General features: G+C 38.3%; 1 protein-coding gene across 5 annotated transcripts in view; it reads right to left on the bottom strand.

The window, feature by feature from the left end:
- NUMB (NUMB, endocytic adaptor protein) overlaps positions 1-13,502 on the bottom strand; it is a 91,213-nt gene that overhangs the window by 45,600 nt on the left and 32,111 nt on the right. The window lies entirely within an intron of this gene.

Genomic DNA, 13,502 nt, shown 5'->3' with positions numbered 1-13,502 from the left:
ACAAACCCACTTTAAGTATACCTAACAATGAAAATATATTTTTCTAACTAAATAACTCTGTAAGCATCCAAAGAGATAGTTTCTACCCTTTTCACCTAAAATCAAATTAATCATTACAAAATTCCTTCATGATAATGAAGATTTTTTTTTTTAATCAAAACATTAATCAAAAAATGGAAGCAATATGTTCAATTCTCTAACAATCTAGTCAACATATTTGGTTTTCCAAGACCACAGTGAGATCTTAATTCCAGCCTATAAGCAATATTTAAACCAGTTAGTCCAATAAAACATTCCGGGGTGGGGTAAAATCTCATTTCACTACCTGAGACAGACTGCTCCAAACTTGTAGAACTGCTTTACCTACCAAATACACTGCAAGCACTCACATCAGCATTTTATCCTCTAGTCAAAATTAAATCTATGGCAGTTCAGAACACAAGCCAAGTCTTTGGCTTAGGGTATAATAGATTCAATCTTTCTCTACCACTTTCCTCGTGATAAAATATTGGGATCTTAATTCAACTTTTTTCTGTTAGTTTTCTCTTACCCTTGAATTCCAACTGTTAGCATACAGGTTTTATTAACTCTTTCAAGATCAGCACAGAACTTCTGCTACAAAAAAACAAACATGCATTAAAAGCCAGAATGAGCCTTTGAATGCGTGTTTTCTTCACAAGTTGTATCACGCCTCAAAATCAATGTTAAGAAAAGGCCAGAATGTGCATTCCACTGAAATTGTCTGTAGAATCTAGAAATTAGGATCAAAAGTGTTCTTAGTGCAATAAGACACAGAACACTTATTAGTGAGATGAAGTTTATCCAACTGCACTTTAATAGTTGACCAATTCAAAAGACAAAGTTTAGACGTGCATCTCAAAATGTTAGTGTTGCCTTTGGGGGTCCCAGTTTATCTAGACAAAGAGCTAAGACTTTCACCTATTTCCATGAATACCAAAATCCCAAAAATACTCACATTCATAAAACTCCTGTTTCACTGTTGCTCATGAACAGTTCTGCCACCTAACTGATTCTAAACTACTTTGTTTATTTTAGCCTTGATCTGTAAATAAATGGTACATTTAAGAAAAACAGCAAAAGAGCATGAAAAAGTGCCTTTTATTACAAAAGCAATATCTGCTGAATTAACTCAGAAATATCTCAAGCCATCAGTAAAGCACATTTCATCAGCTAGGGCCACTAAGAGCTACAGAAATATTGTATATTGTGCTGCAATTGAGCATCTATTAACTTTATTTAGAATAAGGGGCCAGCTGAGACATGGAGAAAAAGACAAAGATATTCATTATTCGAACAAATTGAGCATTTGGCTTTTTTGTTACAGCTGTTCAAACTCAGGAATAAAGTCCAATATTAATATCACTCTGAACTACAGATATAAGTAAGTCATTTTCTTATTGGTATAGAAATTACCTTCCTCACTCCTGTCTTGATCTTAAGCAAAGTAGGATGCTGTGTGTCACACATGGGATCATGCTTCCATCTCCTTCAGAAAGTTAAACATATCCCACAGCTACATAGCCAGTCATGTTCTCCCAGAGGGAGATCAGCCTACCCAGGAGTCAGTACAGGAGTACAGGCAGGGCTGCCAAAAACAGTGGCAATTCAGCAGCTCCAGTGCTGCCAGCAGTCCTCACGAACACACCAGTCTGACTGAATGACCTCAGCTAGGCGGGATCTGTGAAATCCACAGATGTCTCTCACCTTTCTAAATGAAATGTTGTTCACTACAGTAAAGCAGCTTCAATGATGTACTGCAACACATACAGTTCGGTGGCAGAGAGTTCCAAAAAGTGCACTTTTACTGCCCATAAGTAACACGTGCTGGAAAACCACACAGCTGCAATAGCCTCTTGAATCATAGACTAGCTGTCATCTTTCCAACTTTAAATTGCTTGGCAAAGGACCAAGAAAAGTCAAACAGGAAATAAGAAGGAAAAATTGTTTTCATTCTCATGTCCATCAGAGCAATCAATGAAGCTTCAAGCTCAGCACAGACAGAAATATCACCCAATGACCCTGAAATCCTGCACCCCATTGGCAGCCTTTCTACATCTACAGCAAAGCACACTGCTACCAGTCACTCCTCAAAAACCAGACACAGCACAGAGCAAGTGGCAGACCAAAGTAACCAAGGCATCACTCAAATGAGTTTCCTCTGGATAATATATTCAGATTCTACCATTGCCATATTGTCTGTTGCCTGCCAATGGAGGACCACAGTGGCAAGCAACAAATTTCACTCCTGTTACGGATGAGCTTGACACAGAAGCAGTATGAGTTTTACAGTCTGGGCAAGTAGGAAATTGTGCTGCTGCTGCTGCCCAGGTTGACAGATGAAATAATGTGCCTTGTGTAGCCGTCTTGGTACAGAGAACATCACCTCACCTCCACAAAAGACAGCTGCCTCCTGGGGCGGCAACAGAACTTGGCAGCAGAAGACAGGATGAAGAGGAAGGCAGTCTAAAAACACCTGCAATGTAACAGCTGGCACCCAGCAGCAGAGACTCAGTGAAAAGGACAGTCCAGAAAACTTTTTAAAAGTAAATCCTTACACAATGTGTAGTTTTCCCTGACACAATAGGCAGCATATTGACAATGTGGATAACACCATTTAGAATGTCAAAAATTACATAGGAGACAACACCACCTTTCTTCACAGCAAATCAATTATACATTCCTTAATTACAATTCCTCTATGTACATTAACCGCCTTCTTTACTACATTCACAGAAATAGAACTTTTAAGGAAGGCATACAAATAGTGAGTTAGTGACACAGGTACTGAATTGAGGTAGAAAGTGAGCTTATTCCACTCCAGGAAAATCAGATCCCCGAAGGAATTGTCATAATTCCTTCTTGCTGGCAAATTCCACAAGAGTGGATCTTGACCACAACCCCTGTTTATGTCCCTTTGACATTACCAAAGTCATACGTTTCACTTGGCCAGAAAATATCAGTCCACATGGCAGAACTTAGGAAGTCCACTCAAACTGCACCACTCTTCCAGCAGCTTTAGCATTCTTCACTCCTGGTTAACTGATGGCAACTAGTGTCTTGCAAAAATATATCAACAAAGCACTAGCAAACCAAAGGCTGCCTACATCAGAATGGGTTGGGTCTCCCTACTTACATTTTCTAGCACTTGCTGGGTGTTAAGTACCTCACATTACTTCTTAAAGGTCAGATTTAATTCCAAAGGCTGATCATCTACTAGGTGCACTGCAATTATCTTTAGTACAGAGCTGTCCTTCTACTCTGCTTATGGTTTGTTCTGTATCTTCCCAGCTCAAACTTCACCTCCTGATATCACCTACACAGCAGCACCTTACCTGCAGCTTTCTGGAGCTGCACACATCGCACCAAACAAACTGCTAGCATGACATAAAGGCAGTGGTCTCCTCCAGTGGTATTATTTTCTGGAAAAGGAGAGAGTTCTCAGACAAGAACTACAGAACTCCTCATCCACTAGAAGAGGTTTCTTTCGACATCCATAGCAGTTTAACCACTGTAGATAGAGATGCATTTATACAAACCCTTCCCTTCTGAATACGAGCATAAATACACAGCTTTGCCAAGAGTGAGACTTGAGAAGTTGGATTCCTACTCAGAAAGGGCGACATCACAGAACTTATATAAATTAGGAGGAGAAAAAGCCAAGTAGCTATTACATATATTTCTCTGGCCAACTTAGTCTCATGACAGTAAAATTATGCAAGTGTCTACAGGCATTTGAATCACATGCCTCAAAAAGTACTGTTGGAAGCCACAAACCACCCTTCCTCAAAGTTCACACTAAGCACATTTAAGAGTAACACCCAACTGATATTTTGCAGTGGTCAGGCAAAGTTGATAAACTCATAAATATCACCCAAAAAGATCAATTATCAATGCAATAGCATGTTTCTTCAGTTATCATACTCAATATTTTCAATAACTAAGGCTTCTTCAATGAAATCTATCAAGTTGCAAAAGTAATAACACAATCATTTCTAAGGGCAGCCTAGTTAATCACTCCTTTTTTATTAAGGAGAGATGAGGTATTTTAACAAATTTAGAATTCTTATATTCTTATTGTTCCCTCACAGTCTATAAGAAAATATTCTACAAAGAAAGGGGCCACATTCACAAAAATCAGGTTCTCCTTTCCCACCTCTCTCTGTTGTGAAACCACCGGAAGTTCACCACCAGCACTGTTTATATAGGGATTATAGAGAAACATTTTTATAAAGTACACAGTGTCTGACTACACAAGCCGACAAAACTCCCTCAGCCTATCCATGTCTTGAGTTTGAGCAATGCCAACATTATTAAGTGACAACAGTTTCCAGTACACTCATATTCACGTTGCCTATTGGAAGTTCCTTATCACAAGAGGGGGTTGTAGTCCGTGCATCATGGCTGACAGCTACTGTGGGGTTTTCCATGTTCAGTCCTCGTTTTCTTTACTGTACTTGATCCTTCTGTAGTCAAACTTAATTCGAGGGTGAGTCCTGTCTTGGTCCATGAACTTGCCTTTTAGAAGCTTCTCAAGATTAAACACTGCAGCCATCCTGACTGGAAGTAGACTTACTAATGTTACAAGGTGAAACCTCCTTAACCATGAAACTACAGCAGAAAGAATAGGACGAAATTCAGTATACCCAGGATTGCAAACCCTAAAACTGACAAGCCACCACAACTACAGAAATTTTTATTCCCATGACTCAGTATTTTAAAAATGTATATATTCAATATGTATTGAGTTTGTGAACTACACCAGGCCTTTCTTATTAGTCATATAACTTCTCTCTCCCTCAAATCTTACAAAAAAGAACTAAAGCTAAAGGTGACAGAATAACTTCAGAGTCTGGAATTAAATGCTTTGATAGCTGTAACAAAGCCAACTGAGGTTATCTTGGATTGTCCTACAACCACACCCAGGAATGCAACACATGCCAAAACTCAACAGTTGGTCACCGACGTGGGCGCAGGAGGAATCACAATGTGCACTGAGTCAGTTTCTCACCACTGGAATAATACATTTAGGCGGATTTGCTATAAATATCTAGTTCTGTAGATACAGGAGGAGATTGCAGCCATATGTAGGAGATCCAAATACTAATTATATGCAAAGTTTCAGCAATACAAAATTAAGGAATAAGAGGAGATCCAGGAAATGGCCTACTTTAAGGCATACGGCCTGCATGTTCTGAACTCTCACAAAAAGAGCAATCAAGAAACAAGGCTGTGGAAAAAAAATCAGAGGTTTGGGCTACAAATTCCCCTTTTCTACTACATACCAATGCAAACAACCCCGTTATTGAATTTCTCTTTTCTAGATAAAACAGGTAAAATATGTGTGAAAAAAAACATATTATCTGGTAGCAGACTGCCCTGTAACACAGGACATAAGGATGAAGTGTTTGTCACACTGTCAGGTTAAGGAGCATCATCATCCTCCCTAGAGGCTCCAGTTTTGCACTGCAAACAAAACTCTGCAGCCAAGAGGCATTTCCATGTTTTCTGTCTCAGAGAGGGGCTGTAAGACTTGCACTTGTTCTGCCTCATTTCTAGCCTGCTTCTGCAGTAAAAAAAAAAATATAGGTTACAGACTTGACAACACGCTCAGAGTGAATACATGCTTTACTAAAATGAACTTCTATAATTCCTGATCTGGTGGTAATTTCCAGAAAAACTGAGATTAATCTTTAACAGTTCCGGTATTTTTAAAACAGTGCAAGTTAAAACTTGGGACATCAGTGCTGATCAGATTTGCCAATTCCATCCTTCCTTATTAATTATTAAGGCAAAAAAAATCCCAAAATATTTGAATTAACATGTAAATTAACTTCACAGAACATACCTAAAATCTGCCCACATGTAGGATCATATTCATAGATGAACATAGATGATCTGCTCCAGTTTTTGCAGTTAAATTGCTCTTACTTGAATCTTTTTTTGTTGGTTGTTTGTTTCATTTTGGGGGGAGGGTTGTTCTACTAAGAATATTTTTACTTTTTAAAATGTTCTCTGTAGTTTAGTGTCTTTTCTCGAAGAAGGAGTTTTAAAATTTCAGTACTGTTACAGCCCTCTTCAGAAACAATTAATATCTGAATAGAATAAAAATTATCTTACATTTCACAAGTCAGGACATCTAAAAGCAAGTTTGTAAATTCTTTTCCTGAAGGGGTAGAGGGGTGGGGATAGTGCAGGACAGGGCTATTTGACACACTAATTTCCCTGATGCTGGAAAGAAGGTTAGAAAGCATTCCTAAAATATTGGATAGTCTTGAGTTCACAGTAGGAAGCTACATTTCCTGCTGGATAATAATATTACATTATGTCGGTAAAATTAAAATAGCTACAACACATGAAGCTCTCAGTAGAGCTCCCCTTCTGCTTGAAGGGAGACTCGGGAAAGTACCAAGGGAATAGCAACGCACCAGCAAGAGGCATGACTGAACACCTCTGCAAAATCTAAGCATCCCAGGTTGATGGCCATCATGCAAAGTTAACCCATGCTCATCCTGGTGCAAAATCGGAACCGAGTCTTCTGACACTAATTCTCTTTCCTACAATTATTTTGGGAATGGGAACAAAAAGAAACAACGTGTTTTTTGTAGATATAGTTACTCGGAGATTATGGGAGCAGACAGTGTGTGTCAGTATTACTGATTATGGATTATGTCCATAAGGACTAAAACATGAATAAAAAGAAACTACTTCATCATTGGCACAGCTATTGCTAAGTGACATCTTATCCAGCTTTTACGGTGGCGAATTATTGACAGGCATCGCAGAAGAAATAGATTGAGTAGAAGTCTGAATATTATTAGCATTATGGATCAGCTTAATGAGGGTGATGTCTAAAAGCGAATCCAAGCAAGGCTCAAATCTTCAAAACAAAGAAACATTTAAATGTATCTACTAAATACAATGTAAAAAACCCCAGTGTATATTTAATAAATTTCAAATGTTCAAACTGTTTCAACATATCAGCAACTAGTAACCTTTTCTGAATGTACTATAAGCAGTTAAAGATTCTCACCATGCATACAATTAGAAGTACTAGGTAAAGATCTAACTAAAGTAAAAGGTTTAGGTAGATATGAGTTCTGAGAACCAGAAAAACACTTCTACACGATATTCTCAGCTACATCGGGATACACACTTAAAAAAGGAGTAAACTTCCTGAGGATGCCTCACAATTAATTTATAATCTTTCATAGAATCTCTCAAATTTTAAAACTCACAAAGTCTTAAGATAAAAAGATGTGGTATTCAGTTTTTAAGAAATGATGGGGATGTTCACAAGCTTAGTTCAGGGAATAAACACATTGCACAACTAGTCAAAGAAAGCAGAACTGACTGAGAGCACCTTGTTGTACCTAATTCAAACAGAAGGGCTAACAAATACTTCCTTCAATAATTTAAATCCAGTTCATCCAGGATTTGAAAACTACAAAACATTCACTTCTACCTACAGAATTAAACTGATGGTTCCCATAGTACTTTACTTACCATTTGAAAAAAAAAGTCTGTTGTTTTAAGGAGTCCATAGATTACTACCCACACAGACTTGGCCAGTTACACTACAGACAAATAAAACCAGATGATACAGTTCTCCAAAATTCAGAGCACGCAAAGGTAAAGCTCTGCAAGAGCAAGAACGCAAGGCAAGAATGTGCCTGTGACACAGGATTTGCTGGACAGGCTGCCCTGAGACACTCCCTGCAAATTCTCTTCACCACCCACGTCCCCTCACATTAGGTATACAGACACGAGACACAACAGGAAGGGCCTGGACAGCCTTCATCCTGGGTCAGGTACACTGAAACACTTCTGGGAAACCTATACCAAATGGACCTGGCCTCAAAATAAAGGCTACATGCAGGGTACCTAACTTGGATCCGTGAGAGACTGCAGTGCACACAAACCAAAGCCATCTTCAGCTGCCTGGGTTTGCACAGGTTTGGTAGCACCTGCATCAGTTCTGAGAAACCTGACTCCAATGCAAACATTTTCTAACAGAGTCCTACAATCATAATATATTAGGACAATTCAATCAGAAGCAGTAGCTATATTCTGCTACAGAAACTAGCATAGCATACCATGACTGCCATATATTACATTCCACCAGAAGCAGCATTGACACTGTCTATATAAAATTAAAAATATAATCTCCTGAACCCCTTTTTTTCTTTTCCTGCAGTTAATGTCCTCATAAAGTCCATACTTCCGTGACAGAGAATGGAAACTAGTGAGTTTTAGTAGGCAAAACCAGTCCTCCTCTTGGTTACAAACAACTTCAGCAAACACCATGCCTTTTCTGCAAAGCCTGAGCAACTGCATCAGTGGGACGGGCCACTGCAGGTTGCTTGCTCTCTACAGGAGATGCCTCATTTCCCTCTGCATCTTCAAGACATATGCAAGGCTTTGCCAGCTCCAGCTGTGAAAACGTAAGAAAACTTGCAAAAAACAGCTGACAAGGAGCAAGGTAAAGTCCAGAGTGAAACATTTTAAATCTGCTCCCATGTATGTAAACCGTGTAGTATATTTAGTTCTATAAACTGAACTGAGAGTTATTCATGAATCCTGCTTTCCCCCATGGCATCCAAGTTTGTCGTGTGACTGATAAAGCTACTTTACTCTTCAGCGCACACCTATAAAAACAACTGTGCAGAGACAGGATCCCAAGGTGTACTAATGAGACAGTTACAAGCCTAGACAGCAGGAAGTTTCAGCCTATTCCAAAGGAGCTTAATACTTAATGGAAGCATAGAAGCCTAGAATTACACAGCTAAGTCCCAATATATGTTTTTACAAGATTACAGCTAGAAAAATTCACCTGTCCTGAAAAGGAAAGAAGCCAAAAGGTAGACTAGAGATAAAGGTAGCCAGGAAGACATTCCCAGAATTTCTCACTTCAGCCTCTTTTACAGAATTACAGAAGTCACTGGTGGCTTTTATTCCTCCTCAACTCCCCAAAAATATTCAGTCAATACGGTTTAAGTAAAGACTGGAGCAAATATCCGGACAGTAAAGACTGGAGCAAATACCCGGAATAAGTATCTCTGGAAAAGTGGTTTACAAATACTTAGAAATACTTTTTTTAAAAATGTCAGAAAACATAAAAAACACCCATTTGGTTATAACTATCAGAGTTGTTTGATAGTGGTATAGGTCAGCCGCTGCATTTTTGCCCACTTTTCTTAAATAAACTTACTTATTCTGTCATGCCAAGTACAAACTAATGCTTGTACACGGGATTAAGAGCACAAAACCAGAACTCCCATTCAGACAGTGGAAGGGAACCTGATCAACCTGAAAAGATGCAGTTTTAATCCCAACCTGAAGTATTGTAAAATTTACATAGATGGCAATTGTGGTTGCTAAGGGGGGAGGGTGAGAAATAGTAAGTTTTCTTTCATTTGAGAATCCAAAATTCTTACAGTTACAGAAATCGTATCAAGTTTTAGGCAACACTGCCCGACCACTTCCCAAAACCTGGGGCAGCAGAGGTAGTGACTTCAAGATGACATATTTATAGCACACAAAACCCCCATACAACTACTTATTCTATAACTGAACACCAAAACAAGATGTTACTATGAACACAATGCCTCTGGTAACGTACCATGCATTCAGATGGACAATGAAATATCTTTTAGATAACTGCACTTGATCTAATCTGGAGTTGGTATTTCCTGGCCAATGATGACTAACTCTTCTAAACCATCATTAAATATCAGGAAATACCCACCCACAACATCAATCAGTACTTAAACATACACCAAAGTGTTATGTTTTGAACATGTTCACTCATAGCTATTTATGCTATAATCATATGTGTGTATTGGGGGGAAACCCTTTCCACCAGTCTTCAAATAACCAAAGTCCTAATATTAATAATAAAATGTGACTTAGGGTCAGACTTCCAACTTGCTTAACTTGCAAAGTTTCACTCCAAGATAACACTGGGCTTGTCTACGGTCTTATCTCACTCCCTCATTCACACACAAAAAGCCACCAGAATTAAACTGATCCAAATCACTCCTATGCTTGGGTTAGAGAACAGCTTGGACTAGTACTATATGTACTTTGTAAAGTGATGACACCAGTCCTGCCCAGCTCTTCCATCACAGCCTCCCAGTCCTGCTGCCCCAATCGATTTCAATCCTCAACAACCCATGCAAAGCAGAGAAACAGATGACAAGTGCCTCTCTCCAAACTCCAGCCTAAAGGAAAACACATGCCTTTTCATCTCCATTTTCTGTTCCATTAAAAACAGCAGAGGAAAGAAAGCACTTCTTAGCTAAAAACAAACAAACAAAGAAAAAGAATCCCTGAAAGACAACATCACATTTATATTCAGGAAGGCTCAGGAGTGGACAATTGTCCTCTTCATTTCTGTAGAAACCAAAATTAAAGGCTCTCAGTAGGAAAGTCACAGCTATAATCGCCTCTTCCCCATCTCCCTGAAGGTACTAACAGGAAGTTTTCATCACAGTAGTCAACACATCACTATGCTGTGAATATTAAATCTAATCCAAAGAGTCTCCCATGATTTCCTCTCCTATCCTTTTCCTATATTTTTTTCTCCCTTTAAAGGGAAAAGATTTGCTTTCCAACTGCCACAAGTGCACCAAAATTATGTCTAACTTACTTAGAATTAAAAAATAATTTCATCCCTGATGAAATTGCTAGGTACTATTAATTACTGTACCATTTTTCTATTAGAATTCTACACACCTAGCTTAAGTTGGCATGTGGTTTTCTGCAAGTCAACCACTTCTTAATTAAACCCTAAAGTCCTAAAAAGTACCAGTACTTGAAACTTCTATTTTGAAGCAAGTCTACAGCTTGTGTATCAAGAATGATTTTGTTTCAACAGTCATTCTGGTGAGTAGAGTCTACTGCCTGAATAAAGCAGCTTCTTGATTGTTTGATTTTTTGTTTAACATGAAAAAATCAAACCTCTTATGAAAATTGATATTCACTCCCAATCCTCCTCCCAAAAGAGCTAACCACTTATCAAACCACTGCATTAGGTCTTCTCGCAGCTCTTTTATTTGTAATCAGAGATCAGACTTACATTCAGACCTTAGGAGGAAAAAATCACCACCACCACAGCACAACACACACACACACCCCTTCATAATTTCATTTTAATTTACAAAGAGAGCCTCTTTACATTCATCTGAAAGAGTGTTACATGTTGGCAGTAAAATGGGCGTAGGAGCAGCTAGACAACATCAGCCACCTGGATGATAAAAGAAGAATAAAATACTGAAGCAAAAATTCGTGGTCCTTAGCCAGAGCTAAGATTAGTGTGTGTGAAAAGAATCACAGGGTCAAGCTGGAAAGCCGTTTGAGGCGATTGCTCTTTGTGACTGAAAGCAGTCACCTGGGTGTGTGTGGTATGTGTGGGGATAAGAAATATCTGGCCTGGCTCGATAGCTCGGACCCAGAGTCTGTATATATACATATACACATGGGGTAATAAAGTTACAAGAGTTAGTTCTGCCTGGACAAAGTCTGCTTAGATTCATTTGCCACAAATGGGATTCAGCTTTTTTGGAGAATACCTTCAGGACAGATTTTCTGGACCCCATAAGCAGAGTGCTTCACCTGGGAAAACACATTAAACTGCTGGTTCAGAATTCAGTTTGTAGGCCAGTGAGCAAATAAGCCCCATCTGCATTAGCTGGCATGATACCTCCTGCATTCCTTGTGTCAAATAGTTCTTGAAATGTTACATCCATGCCACTGAAATTAAACTAGTGACACTCTTTTAAACTGGGCAGCAATAATGCAAGTAATCCAGAAACAGCACTCACCTAACACCAATTCATAGCCCCGTAAGGACAGAAGGGAGTTACTCTACAGAAGAAAGTTCACAAGAAGACTTCACCAGAAAACAGCTTTAAAAACAAACCAAAACAATCCCCACCAATCCAGCTCTCTAGTTCTGCTATAAAATTGTCTAACAGTCAGTCTATATAGATGTGAACGATGTCAACTAAGAGTTATGATTGGGGGACAAAAAAAAGAAAAGAAAAGGAAGGGAAAAAGGAAAAAACCAAATACTACCAAACAAACCCCCAAAAACACAAACAAACAAAAAACTGAAAACACAAAAACAAAACAAACAACCAAAAAACAAACAAACAAACACCTTAGCATTTATCTTGCTAAGTTTAAAACAGCTGTGTCACATAGAGTAAAACAGCCTGCTAAACTGTATCTACAAAACAAGGGTAGAGTTTTAAACTAATTAGTACAAAGGTCTTCAAGAAATTGAGCTTTCATAAATTACAACTTTGCACACAGTTCAGTTTACAATGTGGACTTTGTAAAGATTTGATACTTTCCTAGTGACGTGTTCCTGAGTAAACAACAATATGAGGAAGTGCTGTAGCTGATACCCCTCTTCTCTGCAGACAAACACATATCAAAGGTGCATCATTGTTTAAAATGGCTCCAGTTCTTAAGGATGAAGATCTATTCCCTGTCCTGTCTAGACCTCAAGGGAGGGACACACTGTCCTCCAAAACATCCTGTCAGGAAAGCAGTAAGAAGTGTGCAAATTTGGAGATTAGGATAATAAATGCTCTTTAGCTAGTTACTTATTTCGGCTTTCAAAAAAATTGTTGTCGAAAAACATAGATGCTTTTCTAACCAAGCCTTGTCCACTTCACAAATCCTGGTGAACTAGGAACAATGTATTTGTGAAGCTCCCTATGTGGCAGTCTTGTGTGAAATTTTCATTTGTTAAATCCATTCTCTTTTGAAGCTACATGTTTCCTGGAACTGATTTAGTGGAACAAAAATGCTATTAATTATTTCTATTTCTTCCAATCCGGATATTTGGAATTTATCGGAATATAGTTCAGATCTGTTCATTAAGGAAACTGTATGCATCTATTTAGGAAAAATGGGATGTTTACTGGTTTTGTGGGTTTTTTCTGTGTTTCCTTTTTTAGGACTATATCACCAAACTTGAAAGGAGATGCCCATGACATAAGGAACAAGGTCAACAAGTATTTTAATCAGGTTCATTTTCCTTATTTCTTAGAACTGGCAATAAGTCCTTACAGAACAACCTGTTTAGGTCAATAATAAACTGCAGGGCTCCTAAATAAAATGGTAATATTTTACCTATTTCCCTCCTAAGTAAAATTATTGCTTTTTACTGGTCAAAAATTCTTATCTTCTCAACTACACAATTAGTAAAAGGATTGGTTCAGACTCCTTGAACGACTTCAAATGTGGTTTTACTGTGTTTTTATTATTAGATCTTTATATTTAGTTACAAGTTCCTCAAGATGAAGCAGTGATCTCCGCATTTTGCTTGAAGTTTATGCAAGTGGAGAGCACTGAGCAAAAAAGAAACATTATTTTAATTTTTTTTTAGTAAAATGTCTTCTGAAAACTACACAAAAGCTTAATTCAGGTTAAAGCTATAAACCCTTAACAATGTTTACTAGAATGAGACA

The sequence above is a fragment of the Neopelma chrysocephalum genome, unplaced genomic scaffold (assembly GCF_003984885.1).
Source record: "Neopelma chrysocephalum unplaced genomic scaffold, ASM398488v2 Primary Assembly neopelma1_24, whole genome shotgun sequence".
NCBI lineage: Eukaryota > Metazoa > Chordata > Aves > Passeriformes > Pipridae > Neopelma > Neopelma chrysocephalum.
Note: the sequence above shows the minus strand (reverse complement) of the source record. Positions and strands in the feature narration are given on the sequence as shown.